Consider the following 17,138-nt stretch of genomic DNA (forward strand, 5'->3'; position numbering starts at 1 on the left):
CTCCTCCTTCTCCTCCTCCACCTGGAAAACACTCTTATTCTAAAAATTCATCTCTAGTACCTCTGTCCTTTGGTGCTTTCCTGACTCCTTCCTTTGTCCTTCGTGGTCACAGGTAGTCTCTCCGTGTTCTGTGCTTATCTCTACCGTGGACCTCATCATGGTTACATGTTGTGTGCTTACATCGCTGTCTTTCCCTAAGAAGCAAATGTTCTAAGACTTGAGGCCATGACTTGATCAACTTAATGCCTCTAGATCCAGGCAACATCATTGGCATAGAATAGGTGGGCGGTTAAACGGATGTATAAATAAACATTGTTATGAGTGTGTGTGTGCGCTTGTGTGTATAGATTTCTAATTTTATAGCAGTGATTCTAGATGTAAATTCTGTTTTATTTATTCTACTTGAGACTTCGATTTGCAAATCATCAGAGGCATGTATTTTACCAAGTATGAAAAATTCTTGGCCATCATCTCTGTGAACGTTCCCTTTTCCCTCTGGAACTCCTGTTAGATGCATGCTGTTCCTTCGCATTTTCTCTCTCCTCCTCTAACTTCTTTCATATTTTCTATCTCTGTATCTCTCTGTGCTTCATTCTGGGTAATTTCTGCAGTGCTTTCTCATGGTTCACTTCTCTGTTTGGAGCAGCTATTAATCTGATGTTCAGTGCATTCTTTGCATGTTAATTTCAGTGACTTTTCCCCCCATTTCTAAGAGTTCTACTTTGTTCTTTCAAATCAAATCTGATTTTTCTTAAATACGGTTTCTTGTTCTTTTCTCGTATTATATTTTGAGTTCTTTAATTTGTTTTAAACATATTTGTTATATTGTCTGTAACCAGTCATTGTATTATCTGGAGCTCTCAGGCTTCTACTATTGCTGTTTGTTACGTCTGATGACAGCTGCTCAGGGAACGTTATTTCTCCTGGTGTTTGTCCTTCAGGGTGTGAGTTGCTGCCCCTTGGTGGCCAGGCTGGGAGAGTCCTGTGTGGCCTGACTCAAGGGTTACCCTCTAGAGAGTCTCTCTCGCTTTGGTCAGATGCTCAGGGAGTGTTACCCACCTGGGACCATTTTTATGCTAATTCTTTAGTTAAAATGTCCTAAGGACACACATGAAGTCTGAGTTTAAACCTCTAAAACCAAGAAAGGGCTGTCTGTGGTTATAACTTTTGCCTCCCAGAATCCACCCCAATGAGTTTCCCCAATGAGTTGCCTGTCTGTGTCTGTGGGGCAGGTATCTTACGGTATCCCTTCCATAAGCCTTTTGATTGTCTGGCTGTATGTACTTTCTAGGGCCAAAACCATGTTCTCCTTCCTGTGTGGACCTTAGCCCCTTGGTTAATAGAATAAACCAAAGTTCCTGTAAACCCTAAGGTTCAGGTCACGGTTGCCTCTGGGCAGCCCAGGGACGGCTTCTTACTTTCATGTGAGCAGTTTCTCTGGTCCACACGGTCCCAGAAGTGCACTTCCCTAGTGATATACTTCTGTTTTGGAGAAATGGGGAGACTCTTTTTCTTCACTATAAATCCAGAGTGAACAGTGGTTTTAGGTTATTTTAAGATAGGTGAGCTATCTATATACATAGAATAGATCATGTCGAGGTGTGTGTGTGTGTGTGTGTGTGTGTGTGTGTGTGTGAGAGAGATTGGAAGCATCTTTACATTCACCCAGGAAATGGATATTACTAAATTTGATTATAGTTAAATGTTTTGACAAATCCTAAACACTTCTGTACTTATTTGGGGAGTATTGTTAGAGCTAGCTAGTCCAGAGCTTTAGCTTTTAGACAGATTAATCTAACGCTTTTATAGGAAATAAAGTACTCAAAACATCAATATCAACAGAAGGCATGATATGTGGTGATACCATGCTATTGTATGTATAATATGACGTGTGTGTGTGTGGTGTCCAGGTATAGAACAGCTTGCCCTTGGGATACTGCACTCTCTCACCTGTTTAAGTATTTCACGGTGAACAGAACATCATGCAGTGACGACTCATCTTATTTCTCAATCATCTCTTACATCAAATGCATTAGCTTGGCAAAATCACCCACGTGTTGTATCTGTAAACCCTCACCATGAATTTGCTGCTTGCTGATAACCTTTGCAAAATGCATTAGTAATAAAAAGAGACCCTGAACACTCAAAACAGCAGAGGACACACGTGACTGAAGTATTAAAGTGAATGAGGTCTATCGGATATAAATCTGCTATCACATCGAGGTGTTCTTCACAGTGACTCCCTTAAGGATGAAATAAAACTCGACTCTTTGGATCTAGGTTGCACAGAAGACCGTTTTGACTTATCGTTCACAAGAAGGATTACTTGCTGGGTGTTCTCCTAAACTCAAGCCCCCTCCCAGTTGTCTGTGATGGGGACTGTCCTGGGTCCTCGGTAGAAGCCGCGGCTGGAGATGCTCGGCACACCCACAGCTTCCCCGGAGGACTGGCCGCTGGTGCCGGTTGCAGGAATGGTTCTGGTAGAATCGGCAGGAATGAGCCCAATTCAAGTAAGAAACAGCCAGAATGGAGAGGTCCTCAGAGGTCAATGGCGGGAGGCAGAACCTGAAGATGGACAGACAGTGAGCCCCTGCCCCCTCCCTCTTTGGAAAGCATCTGGAGAGAAGGAATCTACTCCATGTGAGAGGGTCACCTTGGAAAGAGTGAGCTGCAGAGATGCATGAAGTAGCCAGAAAACGGACAAGCATACGCATTTGCCCTTTTATTTTCTTAAAGAATGTTCCCCAAACATTGTTTCAATTGTGAGAAATGCCCTTTCTTGTAGGCATTGCTATGGAAAGCTCACTGCAGCAATGAAAGTTCAAATTAATTCGAAATTAGCATATCCTGTTTTACTGCTTTGGGTACTACAAACACATCTTCCTCCTTGTCTCAAATCAAATTAATTTTGTGTAATTAACTTTGAACTTGCCTTAATATCTAGAAGTCAGTTTAATTATGCATACATAGAATAATCTATTTTGTGGCCTAATTGGCATAAGTAGACCGTGTTTTGAGTTTGTAGTATAATCAATTCCTAGCTTCCAAAGAATACCAGCGAGGCCAACAGGTCTGCATTTCATGAATAGTGCTTTGTTTTACCTCTTCTTTGATTAGAGATTGGTTTTTTGAAATCCTCTCTTATTGTTTCAAAGAGTAACTCTATTTTTGACTATTTTTCTTTGTCTTGCATAGTAAAATTACTATTACAGGCACATTTCCTCTAAGTATCCACGTTACTTCTAAGTTCACTTCCCTTAGACAAGGGATTTTTTTTTTTAATGTTTGAAGAATCCCCAAGATTATAAAGCCTCTTAGACAATATGCTGAGGCAGTAAGTGCACTTTCAGAATTGTTAACATTTGACTACGCTATTAATTGAAATGCTCATCGAGTGTTTCCGATCAAGCCGATGGTGGATTGAAACATGCAGGAGCGTTTCAGGATTCAAAACGCCAAAATGTTCACCTCTTCAAATATCGGTTTGCCTTCCAGACTTGGTAAGTAATCATTGCTATTCCATATGTCAGTGTTCTGTATGACATAACGTATCACTACATTACTACAGTTTTATCTGTGTGCTTCTGTCTCCCCTGCTGACCGTGTAATGTCCCTGGACGTGTACTCGGTCTCTTCCATCTTTGCATCCCAGTCATCCTAACCCCCGACACGTGTACACGCTCAGTATTTTCATTTACTTTACAGAGCCTTACTATCTTAACTTAGCAGTGGATAATAACAAAAACATGGGCTCTGTCTCTCACAAGCATATAATTTGTTCCAGTCTGTCTTTATAAATCTTCTCCGAGTCGCCAAAGGAGCTTAGACCTACAGCAGCACGGTTATCTCTAACGGAGCAATTTTGATCAACTTTTGTTTGAAACCTTCTCTATTAGTGAGGAACGAGAGTGTAGGAAACCTGCTTTATTCAGGCCTGTGGCCCCAGTAAGAAAGTGTGACTCGTATTAAATTAAACATCTGAAGAGGCAGTGAATAAATTGATGCATGAACGAAACTCAGCTTCTTTGCTGTGATGATAAGAATGTTCATCCAATGAAAGAAATGAATATTTTGGCCCCCCAAAAGGAAAAGTATAAAAACATTTTTATGAGTACCCGTTGTCCAAACATAAACACTGTATTTTTAGCGTCGGATGCTGGGCAAATTAAATTATGGTTGATAAAAGGTTGCCTTTAAATTTCTGCTTTAACTACAAGAATATTATTTACTGGGATCACATCATAATATGTACAGTGGTTGCTGAAATGCAAAATAGTAACATATCATTAAACCTTAGAGCAATTTCCTGATCTAGATCATCATATAGATGCAGTACAGTTGTTTAATGTAGTATCACCAACATTTTAAATGTCCTACTGTATCTGACCTTTCCAAATGGATCTTGATTTCTCTTTGGCCGATACGTGTGATTGATTCCATTTAGTGGAAGATTTTCAATTTCAGCAGGAAGAGATTTCTTATCCGAAAAGGGAGATCAGTGGGAAGTGAGAAGGAAATTTAGAGCTGTTAGCAAAATCAGCTGATTAAGGTTCGAAGCCGGAGGAATAAAAACAAAGCACAGAAGAGATAAAACATACTACTAGATGTTTTCTTCTTGGTGCTGTGCCTCCTTTGGACTTCTTTCTCCTCTCTTACCACAGTGCTTAGGACAGAAACCTCATTCTGGGAGAGGAGCTGAAAAAAGAAAGAAAGAAAGAAAGTGAGAGAGAGGCCGTCCTACCTCATTCACAAATAAAACTTTCCGAAATTCATCACATTGGGGAAATCGGCCACGAGCCCTCTCATTTTTAAAAATAATGACCACTGCGGTTTTTAACTTTTATTAGTTAATTTGTGTCATTTAATTCTTGCCCCGCCCCCCAATTTTAAGTTGTATGTCTTCTAACAAATAAGAAGTGAACAGCTACTGATTTTAATCTTCTTAATTTTAGAAGCTTTTGTTTTCATAAAATTTGAGATTTAGGGTTAACTCTTTGAAGTGTTTAATACCTGAAATACAAACACTAAAGTTACTAGAAGCAGCAGATTGGGCAGAAAGAAGCTATCAGAGGTATATCTATCATGTTTAAATAATCCACAGTACCAAATGTCCATTTAAGTTCATTTCTGAGCAAGTGTACGGTTTTGTACCTTTGAAAATTGAGAATAAATTTGACAGTGAAGATGCATCTGAGCGCCATCATATTTCTCCTTAAAATGTTACTTAGTAACATTTTCAAGAGTGGAGTTGCTTTAGAAAACTATAAATTTCTTTCTATAAAGAATGACAAAACAGTAATAGTAGTAGTAATAGTGAAAGAGTGACCTGATTTCTGCTAGGTCACCATATCATTTCATTTCCTCAGTACTGGAGGGAAAAGTTAAAACAGAATGTTAATTATCCCACCAGAAGGATGAACATATTAAGACCAAAAGAGTCATGACTACTGGTCTTGAAGATTTCCAGAATCCATCTTTGGAAAAACTAGTTTTGAACATTTTTTACCGATTCCATACCTTTCTATGTAACTGGTTGCTTTTTAACATTCCTGTGTAACTTTTTGGATTTCTCATATTATCATCTCACAATTAGACTGTTACATGTGGAGCACATCATTCTGACCTTCAACAATAATGTTTTCAGAACTTTTGACTTTCTGTGGATCTGTAAATGTAAAGATAAAATGACAGTTAGGCAACATGCCTGGGCCTTTTCTGTCAATGTTCTTTTTCTATGTAGAAGGATTTTGACCTAAAAACACAAGGCAACACTGGTGAGCTCATAGGGATCACTTATTTGGACTTATTTGAACTCAGTTATTTCATGAAGAGTGTTCTGTTTTTATTAATAAGTAGTTCACATTCAGCATGCAGGTGGAAATATTGGAGTAGTTCAGAGAAGTTTAGAACGGGAACTGAGAATCAGTAAAGAGCTCACTTGGAGTGCTAATGCCTTAATTCCAGTCATTTTTCCTTTAGATTATCTTGGCTCTGATTTTTAAAATTCTGTGTTGTAATATTATATGTGAACTATATTTTTATATAATATATAATTTTATCAAAAATATGTAGCACATTTATAATCACAAGGACAGGTCCAACAGACATATTTTTCTAGAAAATATTCAAAAATAGGAGCAAAAAGAGGTACAATAGAATAGTAGGTCTTGGAGTAGAAGCCACATTTTCCATCCCTTTTTTCTTGACGTCATCAGGGTCAATTATGAGTAAAGGAGTATTTCTGTGTGTGCTAACAATCAATTTTATTTAGCTTTTCAATGAGAATTGATATTTATCCAAAAAATTGGGATATTTAGTTTAATTTAATTTACGAATCTCTCCTGAAATAACCAGTTCTTATATTCCATTTCTGAAATCATCTAGTTGCATACTTAGCCTTGGACAGGATTACTTTACTAGATATTACCTGCATTTTAATAAGGTATTGTGGTTGAAATTTTCCTGAATTTTATTTTAAAAATCTTTTTAAAATTCTGGATGTAGTATATTTTTATTTTACTCATTTTAACTTCTTTAAAAAAATCCCAGTTTGCTAAAATGGAGATGCTGGTGTTTCTTACAAATATGACAGAGACATTCTAGCATAATCTTTGGATGCTATCATGATGCCAGGGCTGTGAGCTTTTGTACGTGGGATTTGTGTCTCCCTGCATGCTTGTGGACATGCAATTTTTTCCAGAAAGGTTAAGTTAGCTATTTGTCTAATTACATTATCCAGAAAGACCATCAAACTAATTAAGTGAACAATTTATTTTTCTCTTTAGAAATGTTTTACTATTTCCTCACTCCTCCCTTCCCCTCCTTTTTCTCATACGTCCCTCCTGCCACTCCTTAAAGAATTTAAGTCAGGTTTATCACCTCTGGTCACATATTCGCATGTTTGTTTCTTATACTGAGCTTTTTTTTTGCTAGAACATTTCCCAAAGAAATTCCTCATTGTAGTATTTCTGGGGTTTCGTTTGTTGTGGTTTTATTTTCGCAAAAGAATGATTGAATTTCATAGCATCGACTTTTCTCTTACTTTTGCCAACCTTTGGTCAAAGAAAAAGAGGAAAGTTTGTGTTCACTACTGACTTATCAACCAACTACCTATGGCCCCTCCCAGGCATACTGGGAACCTACCAGGTATAAGCAGAACCAGCCAGGGGTATCTGAAAATGTGGAGATACGTATGGAAACGTTCAGGTTTATATGAAAATGACCACACATTCAGTACTGATTTAGGTTTTATAAAAATGTATATCAGGGGACTTACCTGGCGGTGCAGTGGTTAAGAATCCGCCTGCCAATGCAGGAGACACGGGTTCAAGCCCTGGTCCGGGAAGATCCCACGTGCCACGAGCAACCAAGCCCTTGCGCCTCAACTACTGAGCTTGCGCTCTAGAGCCCACGAGCCACAACTGCTGAGCCCGTGGGCCACAACTACTGAAGCCTGTGAGCCTAGAGCCCGTGCTCCACAAGAAGAGAAGCCACCGCAATGAGAAGCCCGCGCACCGCAACGAAGAGTAGCCCCCGCTCGCCGCAACTAGAGAAAGCCCGCGCACAGCAACGAAGACCCAACGCAGCCAAACATAAATAAATACATTTATTTTTTTAAAAGAAGAAAGAATCTATATCAGGAACATGGTTGACATGATCTCTATCGAAAAAGAGTCAAATTATTGACATTTAAGTTGTATATGTTAAATGAGAACTATTAAATATTTAAGTGTGTGAATGTGTGAATAAGTGGGGAAGAACAAATCTCTATGTGTATATATATGTGTGTGTGTGTGTATATATGTGTGTGTGTGTGTGTTTATATAGACATACATAGATATACGTGTGTGTGTATATAATTGATTTCACACAATTACGGAGGCTGAGAAGTCCCAAAAGCTGCAGTGGGTGAGCTAGAGCCCCAGCAGAGCTGATAGTATAAGTTCCAATCCAAAAGCAGTCAGGCTCAAGACCCAGGAAGAGCTGACGTTTCAGTTCAAGTCTGTAAACTGGAAAAGACAATGTCCTGGCTTAAGACAGTCAGGCGAGGAGTCCCCTCTTACTTGTGGAAGGGTCAGCCTTTTTGCTCTGGCCGGATGAGGCCTATCAAATTAGAGAGAGCAATCTGCTTCACTCAGTTCAACAAGTCAAGTGTTAATTTCATCCAGAAACTCCTTTCCAGACACACCCAGAATAATAATGATTAATAATAATAAAATATGTGGGCAACCCTGTGGCCCAGCCAGGTTGATACATAAACAAGGCAGGGAGTATGGCTAAAACAGAGAGGGTTTTGTTTCAGGTGTGTGGCCTGGTCTGGCCTTGGCACAGGGGTCTGGCAGGAGGAGAATCCTGGTGGGGTGGTGCCAAAGCACAGGCGGTGGGTCAATGTCAAGGTATATGGTGGCCAGCTGCAGTGGGAGAGGAAGGTGCAGCACAGAAAGTGCAGCAGAATAAGAATAGTCTGATGGGGTAAAGCTGCGTTATGGGGAGTTGTGGAAAACAAGTAGGAGGATTTATTGTGCAGGTGAAATATGTATAAGTAGAGAGTTGACATGATGGCAGTAAGTAAACTCTGGGAAGATCGCTCTGATGGAGAGCTCACGTGTACACTCATTCTCTCCAATCCAGAGGGACAACTACTTGGCACGCTCCCTACGTGTGGGATGTGAAGACCGGCCTTGCCTTTTTAGTGGGAATACCGATCCGGGCAATTTTAATAGGGTCTGATGAAGCACTGTTGTGAAGGAAGTGTAGAGTTTTGCTGAGCTCATAGGAAGGACATCCAGCCTCCAAGACTCCCCAGAGCCAGTGGCATGTGAAGAAAAACAGGACTCATCCTGGGTTTCGGACGTGTGTGGATTATGTTCCGAGTGAAGAGCACAGGGTGAGTGAGGGCACAGAGGTGGATGAGAGTGGGGTCTGTACGGAGGCGGGAAGGAAGTGCCGTGCGGCGAGAGCTCAGAGGGAACGAGGGTGACTTTGTCAAGGCCGGCAGCTGGAGAAGGGCATGGATTCCAGGACGTGGCGCCCAGCAAGCCTTGCCAGGGAGTCAGTATTGCAAAGGCAACTGGAAGCCACTTACGCATTTTGATTTGGGAAGAGAGTTCACTAAATTTCCACCTTGACTGCATGGAGGAAAGTGGATTGGACGTAAGATTGGAGACAGAGGCTCCTGCAGTGCTTGGGTGATTGAGAATGGGTGGGAATGGAGACCCTGCAGCCGCCTCCCACCAACCCTGGGAGGCGGGGGAGGTGAGCTGAGCTGATCTCTAGATGCTGGAGGCTGTGGGGATCCCGGAGGAAGGTGCGTCTCTCAGATTCACCGTGAATGAAACGTCAACCCTGGTAGGCAGATTTCCACCCAGCAAGGGAAGAAGAAGGATTTGGACATGGCGGTTAATCCTGATCGATGAGACTAGAAGGAAGGAGGGCAAAATAGGGTGGGTAGTAGAAGTAATTCCCTAGAGAGGAAATTAAAATTGCCTTTAGACCTGCCAACTTGGAAAAGCTTACTTGATTTGTTGGTGGGTTACACGCAGCGTGGAGTTTTCACATAGTTAGCGCTGCACGAACACCCATGCGAGCCCGCGGCGGGTCCCAGGAGAAGCCGGAAACCATGCATCCGTAGTAACTGTCCCTAGATGGTCACGTGGGGGAATGTCATCTTCTGGAACATTTACAGGTTACAGACGTTTCGCCGCAGGTGTCTACCTCGCTCAGTATTTAAGACACAGGGTTACCTTTGGGTTTATCCCTCATCACGGTGCTATGGATGTGATCTTATACACAAGGCCCTTTGGTGAGATTTCCCCTGAGGAGGATTTCTGCGCCTGTTCAGCCTTGACCGAGGCCTATTTACGTGGACATACCTGCTGCCCCTCCTCCCACACAGAGCCAGAGCTGGCCTGGTGTGAGCTGGACTTGGGGAGGAATACAGAACTCCCCTCCTCCACCCGGCAGATGCAGCCCCCAGGCCTTGGCCAGTTAAACAGGTCCATGAAGGCCAGGCCCAGCCACCTGCTCTGAGCAAAAACTTCTCTTTCTCCGCGTTTCACTGATTCGCTCATGGAATCACTGCTGGTTCTCTGCGTCTCTGCAAGAAGGAAAAGACGCCCCTTCCTTTGGCAGGAAGGGCCCCTGCCGGACTCAAGGCTGAGGACAGGGTGCAGCCTGGGGTTGGCCCCCTAGCACGTGTCCTGGGCCCTTTGGGCAGGAGGCAGCCGCTCGGTTCTGATGTCTCCACCTCTGTTTTCAAGAACTAAGTGAGTTCAGCAGAAGCACAGAAGGCACTCTTACCAGGAAAGATGGTAAGAGTTTAGAATTTGTTCCGCCAGATGTTTTGAAGAAATATTCCGACTGATTAGAAAAATATGGACAAACTATTCTGGGAATGTCACAAGACCCGAAGTCGTTCTGAATGCGTAATTTATTAAATGGATTCTGTTCTTTTCCTGAAGACCACTGGCAGGCTTTCCTCTCTCCAAACAAAACAGTTTGCGGCTAATATATTAACATTTTCATTGGGGGAGATTTATGGATCTGAACCTGTGGTTAATAAGAAATCTTATTCATATTCCATGGAGGGGGGATTTGAAATTAGTTAATACTTTCCAGATAGTTTAAAAACAATACAGAAAAGAATTTCCTTTGAGGAGAAAGGTGGGGTCGGGGTGCAGGAAGCAGCAGGTTACCATCTTCCTTCATAAACTAGTAAACAGGGCTGCCTTTGTTGATGCCAACCACTTGGGTTTTGCCTTATCTGGTTTCTGTTTACATATTAAACTTCCCCGAGTAGAAGGCAGCTTTGCCCATGGTCGAGAAGACATTGTTCTTTTGTGTTTATGCGGCAGATCAAACGCCAGCAAAAAATAGTGTTTGTGGTCTGTGAGCCCAGACCCCGTGAATGGGCCCGGCACATGGTTTGAGGTAGTGAGCTTTTTTCTTTCTTTTTTTCTTTCCTTTTCTTTTCTTTTCTTTTTTTTTTTTTTTTTTAATTTCTATTTGAGCCTTCATTCCCCGTGTGTCCTAGGCACACACGCAGCCCCGCCAGAGTCAGTTCCTGTCGGCCTAACAAGGGTGGCTGGTGAGCACAGGCAGGGCGGCTGTTTTTGTTTGTTCATTTATTCTTCAAGTAATCAGTTAATGTTTGAGATACAGTTGACATGTAACATTGTGTAGGTTTAAGGTGTACGGTGTGTTGGTTTGATACTTCCATATATCGAAACGTGATGTCACTCTAGCGCTAGCACCTCCATCACCTCTCATAATTATCACTCCTTTTCTTTGTGGGAACAACTGTTCAGATCTAGTGTCTTAGAACTTTGATGTTTATAGTACGCTATTGTTGACTGCAGTCACTGTGCTGTGCATTACATCTCCAGACTTATTCATCCACCAGTTGCAAATTTGCAGTTTTAATATGTCCGGCTCGGCTGTGAGAGAGGAGGGTATGGGTGCCTGGAGGGGGACCCAGGCCCTTGAAATTTTGGTTTTTTGCAAAAGGTAATCATTGTTTGTATGTGATATTCAGATCAATCACTGCCACCTTGAATAATTCCCAGTCCTCTTGTCCGAAGGGTGCCTTATGCAGGGGAGTTAGCATTTTTAATTTGCCCCTCTACACAGAAGAACTTTATTCCAGGATCTGTTTTCCTTTGCCACAGAGCGTGAGTGTCAGCACACACGTGCCCGTGCGCGCGCACGCGCGCACACACACACACACACACCCCTTCAGTCACACACTCACAGGCATATATACCACAGACACGTGCATGATTTTGACTGTAAATTTGACCCATCTTAGAAGATGTATTCCTGGAATGCTGTTTGTTGTCATGACAGTCAACAAGTTGGAACAATGGAACAGTTGACTAGAAATAGCACAAGTCAACAGTTGTTCTTACTGACTCATTTTAAATAAATTTAACTGTAGTGAAAACCTTTTCTTTTTCTTTTTTTTTTTTTTTTTTTTGTGGTACGTGGGCCTCTCACTGTTGTGGCCTCTCCCGTTGCGGAGCACAGGCTCCGGACGCGCAGGCCCAGCGGCCACGGCTCACGGGCCCAGCCGCTCCGCGGCACGCGGGATCTTCCCGGACCGGGGCACGAACCCGTGTCCCCTGCATCGGCAGGCGGACTCGCAACCACTGCGCCACCAGGGAAGCCCGAAAACCTTTTCTTGTTCAAAGCCCAAGTAGAATTTTGCACTGTTCAATTGTAATATATATTTGTCTGGTTTGCTACTTTTTTATGTAAGTGAAAACAAAGTTATTTGTATGTTTGGTGCAGGTGTGCTTTTCTCATAGTGATCTTTAAAAATGAGATTTATAGGGCTTCCCTGGTGGTGCAGCGGTTGAGAGTCCGCCTGCCGATGCAGGGAACACGGGTTCGTGCCCCGGTCCGGGAAGATCCCGCGTGCCGCGGAGCGAATCACCTTCAGGTTTTGTAAAAAAAAAAAAAAAAAAAAAAAGTTGGGGGGAGACCCAAGGAACCTATCAAAAGCAAACAAACAAAAAAAGCTTTTCTAGAGCTACTAAGTAAGTTCCTCAAGTCGCAGGAGTGTGACTGAACCAACCATCGCTAAATTCCATTGTAATGTCAAAGATGCTTCAACCATGCACCCATTTCTCCTGGAGGCCTCCCCATGGTGACAGAGACCCTGCCCAGAGAGGCAGCACGTGCTCAGAAGCATTTCTCAGAAGTTTTGCTGAGTTATGAGTTTGTTACTGAACCAAAGTTGCGTCCGCTTGCCTACACACGGTAAAGCCAGTCTACACCACGATGTCGTGGTGAAGGAAAAGGCAGCGTCTATTGCAGGCACAAAGCAAGGAGTCCAGGCAGCTCATGCTCAAAAGACCCAAACTCCCCGTTGGCTTTCAGGGAAAGTGTTTGAAGACAAGGTGAGAGAGAGGGATGCAGGGTGATCAGCTCATGGAGACTCTTCTGATTGGTTGGTGCTGAGGTGACTGGGCGTCAACATCATGAACCCTCTGGTTCCAGCCAGTCTGGGGTCTGTGTGTTTGTGGGCGGCATCTAGTTACTTTTCTCCATTTGTGGGGGGTTTCCGTATCTGCAAAGCAGCTCAAAGAACATGGCTCAGAATAGCGTCTGTAGCCCTCGAGGAGAAGCTAAAGGTCCTTGACTTCGTTTAATGGTTAAACTATTATTATTTTTTCTTACTTGACTGTTTTCCTTTGCTTCTGCATTTTCTCACTTCTCTGATTACGTTTTTTCTTTGGAACTCAGGGAAGACCTAGGAAGCTAAAGTTTTCCACGAACAAGAGGCAGGTGGAGGACGTGGCAGGGTGGTGGAAGGGAGGCTGTCCCAGGAAGGCCCCACAGGGTCCTGCTCGGTACAAGCTACTCTGTTTCATGCCTGTAGTGCAAGTATAGAATTGAGTCAGAAAAGAATAACTTAATCATAAAATAGCCTATGAGATCTTAAAACCTCATGAGACTGCACTCTATTTAAAACACATCCATGTGTAATAATAATTCCACTTTTTATTTACCTTCCCCCTGCATTTTTAAGCAAAATTTTAACTTGAGGAAGATGCCTTGTGATGCTATGCAATTTTCTTCCTCCTCCCATCCCTCTGCAGGAGACTTGTGACTGAGCTGAGAGGCCCAGAGGGGTCAGGATGGAGTGTGTGTACCTTGGCCAATTCCCAGCTTGGAAATCTTAAACAAGCTTCAGTTCCCTTATAGCTTAAATGGGCATAACGATAGCTCTGCTTTTCAGGATCCATGTGAAGATTAACTGGGACGTGCTTCTAAAATATCCAGTGGAGTATTTGACACATTCTCAGTTCTCACCACCTTTCCCTTTTAGTAGAATTAGTCAAACAGCATTAATCCATCTATGATTTTTAACATGCTGCAGACTGTTTGTTACAGTCTTCTACTCCATGGTGGAAACAACATCTGGAGCATTCGCTTGATGTGTCAATCTTTTGAAAACAAAACAGCAATGATTCTTGTTTCCACCAATGCTAAGTCTCTGATGTTTCTGGCTCTGGACATTGAGAGATTACCTATACGTGGCCAAACGTTACTGTTCCGAGTTATGCATGAGTTAAAAGGAGATGATAAAGAAAAAAACAGATTGTTTGAGCTATAAGTATATGATTTTGAGACATAAAAGATAATATAAAAGACATTGAATATTGAGTTCTAAGATTTGAATACTGGGAATTGTGGAACCATTAATTAATAGGTGACATAGTTGGAAACTGTCAGATGAAACACTTGTACAGATCCACCTCGGTGGGTTTCGACCACTTTGTTGAGGTTAGGGGGAAAACATCAGTGGAGCATGGCTAGTCTACAGGGATGTCTATAAACCATGGCCCACAGTCATTCTTACCAATTTTCAAGGGTTAAAAACGTGGAAATGAACATGTGATTGTAAACCTTCGAGTGATTCACAATGGGAAAAAATAATCAAAAAGTGAGAACGATGATCTTTTTCTTCTATCTATTTACTCCTTTTACCTCAGAACAGACAAGCATATTTTATAGTTGAAACAATTCTACATTGTTAATAGCATGTGTTATAATTTCTCAAAATGTTCCTTATTTCATTTGGCTTAGTTATTTATCTGATTGAGAGATTCGTTAATGACAGAGCACGTTGACTAAAGCTCCCCACATATGCAAGATATATTTTTTCCAGGAAGTACTCTAATTCTGCACGCACACTGCAACCTGAATATAGAAAGCACATCACACACAGTACCTTATTTAATTATCATAAAATCTTCATGAACTAGAAATGGAGAGTTTTTTTACTTCACTTTTAATCCGTTTTTACTCCATTTTATAGATACTAAGATACAGGTTTAAAATGTCATCAGAAAGGGTCAAATAGAACTCAACTCTGTCTCAGGTTCTTGGTTGTAATATTTTACTAGGCATATTTTTCTAGGATTACTTTGTCCTGTGTGTGGTTTCACTATTAGGTGATTTATTTCAAAGGGAAAACAAGCACTTTTCCTCTCCAGAAAGTAAACTTTTAGTTTTTTCTGGTACTAATTTTCCCACTTTAAGATACAGTTTTGCTGATAAGTAAGACCTATATTTCTAGTGAAATCAACCTACACATTATTGAATAGTGGGAGAAATGTAAAATTTTCATAGAAGACATTGAGGTCTATTTTTTTGGAACAATTCTCATACCAACAAGTTTTCTGATTGCAGAGGAAAATACATTGACTCTTAAAGCATCATTCCTGCCATCAGGCCACCTGCCCTCTAAAATCCCCTATTTTGATTGCGTTTCTCCTGAGCCATTACAGACTTAATAGCCCTGTCTGAATTGCGCAGATTAACTTCCCATGGCGCCTTCTGCCCCGATGTTACATTCACACTGCTTCACGGAGCAGGTCAGAGCTGCTGTAAATTCCCACCATATGCTGAGGTTTAAAGAAATATTTGAGTTCCCTATAGGTGGAGCTTGTTAATTGATTAACTTTTAAGAATGTGAAAGGGAACCATGGTGTTTTGCATATTTGACTTTGTAATGTTACCAGGAGCTAATTATTCTTTGCAAGATGTCAGGTGGCCACTCTGAATGGAATTCTAACCTATGTTGTGATCAACAGTGGGAAAGAAAAGATGGCACCAGGAAGATGGATGGAAAACTGCTGTGAGAACAAGAAAAAATTGAGTCATTAGAACTGCTTATCATTAAAACGTTTTAGTCGCTAGAATTTTGTGAATTTTAGGCAAGATGGCTCCGACCATCATAACCCAACCCCTTGCTAATGTGGTTGCCCTTGACCTTGACCTTTTGTTCCATGGCCCCAAACCCCAGCTCACTCATCCTCTGGGGAAAGAGCCCCCAGGAGCTGGTCCTCAGCTCCCCCTGGTCCTCGGCTGCATCAGCTAAACCTCCTGTGTCCCCCTGCTTGGCAGTGATGTCCCTTCTCCACAGCCAGTGTCCTAGATTCTCATGACCTTCCTCAAGGCCACTTTGCCTCGTCATCTAAACCTCAACTACTTTCTCTCCTAAAAAAACCGAAGCCACAAGCAGTGGTTCCTCCACTCCCTGAGATGCTTCTGGCCATTGGGCCATATTAATCACCTGACCCAAATGTGGAGAAGGCAGTGTCCCTTCACTGTGCTCCGAGTCCAAACCCTCTTCCTTCCTCTGCAACTTCCTTCTCCCTTTCTTTTAAAGTTTTTTCCAGTCTTTATGTGCTTCTGCCTCAGCTTATAAGCTCCTGAAGTCTCTCGCACTCCCCACCTATTCCACTGGGCTGTTTCATTTAGACCCCTCCCAGCCAAGATCAAGGACAAAGACGTCCTCCCAGACCCCACATCCACACCGACAGAGTGTGCTTCTAGCCCACACCATCCTGTCCCTCACTCCTGTGGTCTCCTTGCTGTTAATTCTTTCTTCATCCCTAAAACGTTAGCGTCTCCTTTCTAGGAGGCTCATCCCCTTCCACGGTTTAGCCATCTGCATGTTGGTGACTTCCAGACCTTATTTTCTAGTCTTTTCTGAATTTCAGATCCTTATAGCCAATTATTTCTTGGAACACCCCTTGAACTTGAGCAAGTTGTTCAAAGTGAACACGACTGTGATAAAATGCAACCTTTCTCAAAAGCACACTCCTCTTGGGACGCCTCTCTGGGTGAGTGAGGCCCCCATACACCCCGCTTCCCCAGATGGAGTCTTGCCAAGCGTTATTGACGCCTCTCTTTTCTCCTCCCCTTTGACCAGCCAGGCCCCTCCTCCCAGCCGTCTGCCTCTCCATCTCCTCTGCCTCTCTTCCCTGCTGGTCTCTCACTGGGTCCACTGGCTTCTTTAGTTGCCTCATCTCTTTCCAGGGAATCTCACTGGGCTACGAGAATATTCTTTCTGAGACTCCAATCTGCTCATACCTGTTCTTTGTTTCAAGAACTTCGGGACAGCCCATTCCTTCCAAGACATGGAAACTCTTCTGCAAAATACACACAACTCTGGCTACTTGTCCGACCTCATCACCCACAGCCCCTCTCACTAGAGGCTCGGATTTGGCTGACCTACGCGAGTTCCCCACATACATCACGCGTGCTCCAGCCTCTGTGCCTTTGTAGGTGTTGCTAATTATTCCAGGGACACCCTTGAGTCTTGGATTTGCTTGGGAAAACCT

General features: G+C 42.5%; 1 protein-coding gene across 1 annotated transcript in view; it reads left to right on the forward strand.

Annotated features, from left to right (window-relative positions):
- MYO16 (myosin XVI) overlaps positions 1-17,138 on the forward strand; it is a 432,588-nt gene that overhangs the window by 210,686 nt on the left and 204,764 nt on the right. The gene's annotated exons all lie outside the window — the stretch shown is intronic.

This window comes from Physeter macrocephalus, chromosome 13 (assembly GCF_002837175.3).
Source record: "Physeter macrocephalus isolate SW-GA chromosome 13, ASM283717v5, whole genome shotgun sequence".
Lineage (NCBI taxonomy): Eukaryota > Metazoa > Chordata > Mammalia > Artiodactyla > Physeteridae > Physeter > Physeter macrocephalus.